The sequence below is a fragment of the Schistocerca gregaria genome, unplaced genomic scaffold (assembly GCF_023897955.1).
Source record: "Schistocerca gregaria isolate iqSchGreg1 unplaced genomic scaffold, iqSchGreg1.2 ptg000378l, whole genome shotgun sequence".
In the NCBI taxonomy this organism is placed as follows: domain Eukaryota; kingdom Metazoa; phylum Arthropoda; class Insecta; order Orthoptera; family Acrididae; genus Schistocerca; species Schistocerca gregaria.
The window spans coordinates 3,597,082-3,605,564 of NW_026061824.1; positions in this window are offsets into that span (position 1 = coordinate 3,597,082).

Below are 8,483 nucleotides of genomic sequence, written 5' to 3' on the forward strand. Positions count from 1 at the left end.
CATAGCTTTGCAGACGATAAGTGTAACCGTCTCAGAGAGAAAAGCAACCAATGTGACGATCTGGCTTTAAATCGATTCGATAACAAATGACGAAAACGGACGGATTTCTCAGGTTTTTACTACATATGAACCCTTTTCACATTCTCCCGTGCAACGCGGCTGCTAGTCCTCCTTTCATGCAAAATCGTAAGCTCCTAGGTCATGTTCAAGCCACCAAAACCGGCTGAAATGTGAATATTCGACAACTAAAACTTGAATTGTACTACTTCTTACTGGCTATTGCTTCAACTTAGAAGCTTCTCCTGTGTTCTACTATGGTTCTATTAGTGTCTCCGCATACCGCAGCGCGCGACATAGTTTTGCAGACGATAAATGTAACCGTTACAGACAGAAGAGCGGCCAATGTGACGATCTGGCTTTAAGTCGATTCGATAACAAATGAGGAAAACGGACGGGTTTCTCAGGTTTTTACTACATATGAACTCTTTTCACATTCTCCCGTGGAACGCGGCTGCTAGTCCTCCTTTCATGCAAAATCTTAAGGTCCTAGGTCATGTCCAAGCCATCAAAGCCGGCTGAAAAGTGAATAATCGACAACTAAAACTTGAATTGTACTACTTCTTACTGGCTATTACTTCAACTTAGAAGCTTCTTCTGTTTTCTACTATGGTGCTATTAGTGTCTCCGCATACCGCAGCACGCGACATATCTGTGCAGACGATAAATGTAACCGATTCAGTGAGAAGAGCGGCCAATGTGACGATCTGGCTTTAAGTCGATTCGATAACAAATGAGGAAAACGGACGGATTTCTCAGGTTTTTACTACATATGAACCCTTTTCACATTCTCCCGTGCAACGCGGCTGCTAGTCCTCCTTTCATGCAAAATCTTAAGGTTCCACCTCATGTCCAGGGCACCATAGCCGGCTAAAAATCAATAATCGATAACCAAAACTTGAATTGTACTGTTTCTTACTGGCTATTGCTTCAACTTAGAATCTTCTTCTGTGTTCTACTATGGTGCTTTTAGTCTCTCCGCATACCGCAGCACGCGACATAGCTTTGCAGACGATAAATGTAACCATCTCAGAGAGAAAAGCAACCAATGTGACAATCTGGCTTTAAGTCGATTCGATAACAAATGACGAAAACGGACGGATTTCTCAGGTTTTTACTACATGTGAACAATTTTCACATTCTCCCGTGCAACGCGGCTGCTACTCCTCCTTTCATGCAAAATCTTAAGGTCCTAGGTCATGTCCAAGCCACCAAAGCCGGCTAAAAGTGAATAATCGACAACTAAAACTTGAATTGTACTACTTCTCACTGGCTATTGCTTCAACTTAGAAGCTTCTTCTGTTTTCTACTATGGTTCTATTAGTGTCTCCGCATACCGCAGCGTGCGACATAGTTTTGCAGACGATAAATGTAACCGTTACAGACAGAAGAGCGGCCAATTTGACGATCTGTCTTTAAGTCGATTCGATAACAAATGACGAAAACGGACGGATTTCTCAGGTTTTTACTACATGTGAACAATTTTCACATTCTCCCGTGCAACGCGGCTGCTACTCCTCCTTTCATGCAAAATCTTAAGGTCCTAGGTCATGTCCAAGCCACCAAAGCCGGCTAAAAAGTGAATAATGGACAACTAAAACTTGAATTGTACTACTTCTTACTGGCTATTGCTTCAACTTAGAAGCTTCTTCTGTGTTCTACTATGGTGCTTTTAGTGTCTCCGCATACCGCAGCACGCGACATAGCTTTGCAGAAGATAAATGTAACCGTCTCAGAGACAAAAGCGGCCAATGTGACGATCTGGCTTTAAGTCGATTCGATAACAAATGACGAAAACGGACGGATTTCTCAGGTTTTTACTACATATGAACACTTTTCACATTCTCCCGTGCAACACGGCTGCTAGTCCTCCTCTCATGCAAAATATTTAGGTCCTACGTCATGTCCAAGCTACCAAAGCCGGCTAAAAAGTGAATAATCGACAACTACAACTTGAATTGTACTACTTCTTACTGGCTATTGCTTCAACTTAGACGCTTCTTCTGTGTTCTACTATGGTGCTTTTAGTGTCTCCGCATACCGCAGCACGCGACATAACTTTGCAGACGATAAATGTAACCGATTCATTGAGAAGAGCGGCCAATGTGACGATCTGGCTTTAAGTCGATTCGATAACAAATGAGGAAAACGGACGGATTTCTCAGGTTTTTGCTACATATGAGCCCTTTTCACATTCTCCCGTGCAACGCGGCTGCTAGTCCTCCTTTCATGCAAAATCTTAAGGTACTAGGTCATGTCCAAGCCAATAAAGCCGGCTAAAAAGTGAATAATCGACAACTAAAACTTGAATTGTACTACTTCTTACTGGCTATTGCTTCAACTTAGAAGCTTCTTCTGTGTTCTACTATGGTGCTTTTAGTGTCTCCGCATACCGCAGCACGTGACATAGCTTTGCAGACGATAATTGTAACTGTTTCAGAAAGAAAAGCGGCCAATGTGACGATCTGGCTTTAAGTCGATTCGATAACAAATGACGAAAACGGACGGATTTCTCAGGTTTTTACTACATATGAACACTTTTCACATTCTCCCGTGCAACGCGGCGGCTAGTCCTCCTTTCATGCAAAATCTTTAGGTCCTAGGTCATGTCCAAGCCACCAAAGCCGGCTGAAAAGTGAACAATCGACAACTAAAACTTGAATTGTACTACATTTTACTGGCTACTACAACTTAGAAGCTTTTTCTGTGTTCTCCTATGGGGCTTTTAGTGTCTCCGCATACCGCTGCACGCGACATAGCTTTGCAGTAGATAAATGTTACCGTCTCAGAGAGAAAAGCGGCCAATGTGACGATCTGGCTTTAAGACGATTCGATAACAAATTACGAAAACGGACGGATTTCTTAGGTTTTTACTACATATGAACACTTTTCTCATTCTCCCGTGCACCGCGGCTGCTAGTCCTCCTTTCATTCAAAATATTAAGGTCCTAGGTCATGTCCAAGCCACCAAAGCCGGCTAAAATGTGAATAATCAACAACTACAACTTGAATTGTACTACATCTTACTGGCTATTGCTTCAACTTAGAAGTTTCTTCTGTGTTCTACTATGGTGCTTTTAGTGTCTCCGCATACCGCAGCACGCGACATAGCTTTGCAGACATAAATGTAACCGACTCAGAGAAAAAAGCGGCCAATGTGACGATCTGGCTTTAAGTCGATTCGATATCAAATGACGAAAACGGATAAATTTCTCAGGTTTTTACTACATATGAACACTTTTCACATTCTCCCGTGCAACGCGGCTGCTAGTCCTCCTTTCATGCAAAATCTTAAGGTCCCACCTCATGTCCAAGGCACCCAAGCCGGCTAAAAATCAATAATCGATAACCAAAACTTGAATTGTACTACTTCTTACTGGTTATTGCTTCAACTTAGAAGCTTCTTCTGTGTTCTCCTTTAGTGCTTTTAGTGTCTCCGCATACCGCAGCACGTGACATAGCTTTGCAGACGATAAAAGTAACCGTTTCATAGAGAAGAGCGGACAATCTGACGAACTGGCTTTAAGTTGATTCGATAAAAATGACGAAAACGGACGGATTTCTCAGGTTTTTACTACATATGAACACTTTTCACATTCTCCCGTGCAACGCGGCTGCTAGTCCTCCTTTCATGCAAAATCTTAAGGTCCTAGGTCATGTCCAAGCCACCAAAGCCGGCTAAAAGTGAATAATCGACGCCTAAAAATTGAATTGTACTACTTCTTACTGGCTATTACTTCAACTTAGAAGCTTCTTCTGTGTTCTCCTATTGTGCTTTTAGGTTCTCCGCATACCGCAGCACGCGACATAGCGTTGCAGACGATAAAAGTAACCGTTTCATAGAGAAGAGCGGCCAATCTGACGAACTGGCTTTAAGTCGATTCGATAACAAATGACGAAAACGGACGGATTTCTCATGTTTTTAGTTCATATGAACACTTTTCACATTCTCCCGTGCAACGCGGCTGCTAGTCCTCCTTTCATGCAAATCTTAAGGTCCTAGGTCATGTCCTAGCCATCAAAGCCGGCTAAAAAGTGAATAATCGACGCCTAAAACTTGAATTGTACTACTTCTTACTGGCTATTACTTCAACTTAGAAGCTTCTTCTGTGTTCTCCTATGGTGCTTTTAGTGTCTCCGCATACCGCAGCACGCGACATAGCTTTGCAGACGATAAATGTAACCGTCTCAGAGAGAAATGCGGCCAATGTGACGATCTGGCCGTAAGTCGATTAGATAACAAATGACGATAACGGACGGATTTCTCAGGTTTTTAGTACATATGAATACTTTTCACATTCTCCCTTGCAACGCGGCTGCTAGTCCTCCTTTCACGCAAAATCTTAAGGTACTAGGTGATGTCCAAGCCATTAAAGCCGGCTAAAAAGTGAATAATCGACAACTAAAACTTGAATTGTAATACTTCTTACTGGCTATTGCTTCAACTTAGAAGCTTCTTCTGTGTTCTACTATGGTGCGTTTAGTGTTTCCGCTTACCGCAGCACGCGACATAGCTTTGCAGACGATAAATGTAACCGTTTCAGAGAGAAGAGCGGCCATTGTGACGATCCGGCTTTAAATCGATTCGATAACAAATGATGAAAATGGACGGATTTCCTAGGTTTTTACTACATATGAACCCTTTTCACATTCTCCCGTGCAACGCAGCTGCTAGTCCTCCTTTCATGCAAAATCTTAAGGTTCCACCTCATGTTCAAGGCACCAAAGCAGGCTAAAAATCAATAATCGATAACCAAAACTTGAATTGTACTGCTTCTTATGGCTATTGCTTCAACGTAGAAGCTGCTTCTGTGTTCTACTATGGTGCTTTTAGTGTCTCCGCATACCGCAGCACGTGACATAGCTTTGCAGACGATAAATGGAACTGTTTCAGAAAGAAAAACGGATAATGTGACGATCTGGCTTTAAGTCGATTCGATAACAAATGACGAAAACGGACGGATTTCTCAGGTTTTTACTACATATGAACACTTTTCACATTCTACCGTGCAACGCAGCTGCTAGTCCTCCTTTCATGCAAAATCTTAAGGTCCCACCTCATGTCCAAGGTACCAAAGCCGGCTAAAAATCAATAATCGATAACCAATACTTGAATTGTACTACTTCTTACTGGCCATTGCTTCAACTTAGAAGCTTCTTCTGTGTTCTACTATGGTGCTTCTAGTGTCTCCGCATACCGCAGCACGCGACATAGCTTTGCAGACGATAAATGTAACCGTCTCAGAGAGAAAAGCGGCGAATGTGACGATCTGGCTTTAAGTCGATTCGATAACAAATGAAGAAAACGGACGGATTTCTCAGGTTTTTACTACATATGAACACTTTTCACATTCTCCCGTGCAACGCGGCTGCTAGTCCTCCTTTCATGCAAAATCTTAAGGTCCTAGGTCATGTCCAAGCCACAAAAGCCGGCTAAAAGTGAATAATCGACGCCTAAAAATTGAATTGTACTACTTCTTACTGGCTATTACTTCAACTTAGAAGCTTCTTCTGTGTTCTCCTATTGTGCTTTTAGGTTCTCCGCATACCGCAGCACGCGACATAGCGTTGCAGACGATAAAAGTAACCGTTTCATAGAGAAGAGCGGCCAATCTGACGAACTGGCTTTAAGTCGATTCGATAACAAATGACGAAAACGGACGGATTTCTCAGGTTTTTAGTTCATATGAACACTTTTCACATTCTCCCGTGCAACGCGGCTGCTAGTCCTCCTTCCATGCAAAATCTTAAGGTACTTGGTCATGTCCAAGCTAATAAAGCCGGCAAATAAGTGAATAATCGACAACTAAAATTTGAATTTTACTACTTCTTACTGGCCATTGCTTCAACTTAGAAGCTTCTTCTGTGTTCTACTATGGTGCTTTTAGTGTCTCCGCATACCGCAGCACGCGACATAGCTTTGCAGACGATAAATGTAACCGTCTCAGAGAGAAGAGCGGCCAATTTGACGATCTGGCTTTAAGTAGATTCGATAACAAATGACGAAAACGGACGGAGTTCTCAGGTTTTTACTACATGTGAACACTTTTCACATTCTCCCGTGCAACGCAGCTGCTAGTCCTCTCTTCATGCAAAATCTTAAGGTTCCACCTCATGTCCAAGGCACCAAAGCCGGCTAAAAATCAATAATCGATAACAAAAACTTGAATTGCACTTCTTCTTATGCCTATTGCTTCAACTTAGAAGCTTCTTCTGTGTTCTACTATGGTGGTTTTAGTGTCTCCGCATACCGCAGTACGCGACATAGCTTTGCAGACGATAAATGTAACCGTCTCAGAGAGAAAAGCGGCCAATGTGACGATCTGGCTTTAAGTCGATTCGATAACAAATGACGAAAACGGACGGATTTCTCAGGTTTTTACTACATATGAACACTTTTCACATTCTCCGGTGCAACGCGGCAGCTAGTCCTCCTTTCATGCATAATCTTAAGGTACTAGGTCATGTCCAAGCCACCAAAGCCGGCTAAAATTTGAATAATCGACAACTAAAACTTGAATTGTACTACTTCTTACTGGCTATTACTTCAACTTACAAGCTTCTTCTGTGTTCTCCTATGGTGCTTTTAGTGTCTTCGCATACCGCAGCACGCGACATAGCTTTACAGACGATAGAAGTAACATTTTCATAGAGAAGAGCGGACAATCTGACGAACTGGCTTTAAGTCGATTCGATAACAAATGACGAAAACGGACGGAATTCTCAGGTTTTTAGTACATATGAACACTTTACACATTCTCCCGTGCAACGCGGCTGCTAGTCCTCCTTTCATGCAAAATCTTAAAGTACTAGGTCATTTACAAGCCAATAAAGCCGGCTAAAAAGTCAATAATCGACAACTAAAACTTGAATTGTACTACTTCTTACTGCCTATTGCTTCAACTTAGAAGCTTCTTCTGTGATCTACTATGGTGCTTTTAGTGTCTCCGCATTCCGCAGCACGCGACATAGCTTTGCAGACGATAAATGTAACCGTTTCAGGGAGAAAAGCGGCCAATGTGACGGACTGGCTTTAAGTCGATTCGATAACAAATGACGGAAACCGACGCATTTCTCAGGTTTTTACTACATATGATCACTTTTCTCATTCTCCCGTGCACCGCAGCTGCCAGTCCTCCTTTCATGCAAAATCTTAAGGTCCTAGGTCATGTCTAAGCCACCAAAGCCGGCTAAAATGTGAATAATCGACAACTAAAACGTGAATTTTACTACTTCTTACTGGCTATTGCTTCAACCTAGAAGCTTCTTCTGTGTTCTACTATGGTGCTTTTAGTGTCTCCGCATACCGCAGCACGCGACATAGCTTTGCAGACGATAAATGTAACCGATTCAGAGAGAAGAGCGGCCAATTTGACGATCTGGCTTTAAGTAGATTCGATAACAAATGACGAAAACGGACGGATTTCTCAGGTTTTTACTACATATGAACACTTTTCACATTCTCCCGTGCAACGCAGCTGCTAGTCCTCTCTTCATGCAAAATCTTAAGGTTCCACCTCATGTCCAAGGCACCAAAGCCGGCTAAAAAGTGAATAATCAACGCCTAAAAATTGAATTGTACTACTACTTACTGGCTATTACTTCAACTTAGAAGCTTCTTCTGTGTTCTACTATGGTGCTTTTAGTGTCTCCGCATACCGGAGCACGCGTCATAGCTTTGCAGACGATAAATGTAACCGTCTCAGAGAGAAAAGCGACCTATGTGACGATCTGGCTTTAAGTCGATACGATAACGAATGACGAAAACGGACAGATTTCTCAGGCTTTTACCTCATATGAACACTTTTCACATTCTCCCGTGCAACGCGGCTGCTAGTCCTCCTTTCATGCAAAATCTTAAGGTACTAGGTCATGTCCAAGCCACCAAAGCCGGCTAAAATTTGAATAATCGACAACTAAAACTTGAATTCTACTACTACTTACTGGCTATTACTTGAACTTACAAGCTTCTTCTGTGTTCTCCTATGGTGCTTTTAGTGTCTCCGCTTACCGCAGCACGCGACATAGCTTTACAGACGATAAAAGTAACCGTTTCATAGAGAAGAGCGGACAATCTGACGAACTGGCTTTAAGTCGATTCGATAACAAATGACGAAAACGGACGGAATTCTCAGGTTTTTAGTACATATGAATACTTTACACATTCTCCCGTGCAACGCAGCTGCTAGTCCTCCTTTCATGCAAAATCTTAAGGTACTAGGTCATTTCCAAGCCAATAAAGCCGACTAAAATTTGAATAATCGACAACTAACACTTGAAATGTACTACTTCTTACTGGTTATTGCTTCAACTTAGAAGCTTCTACTGTGTTCTCCTATGGTGCTTTTAGTGTCTCCGCATACCGCAGCACGTGACATAGCTTTGCAGACGATAAATGTAACCGTCTCAGAGAGAAAAGCGGCCAA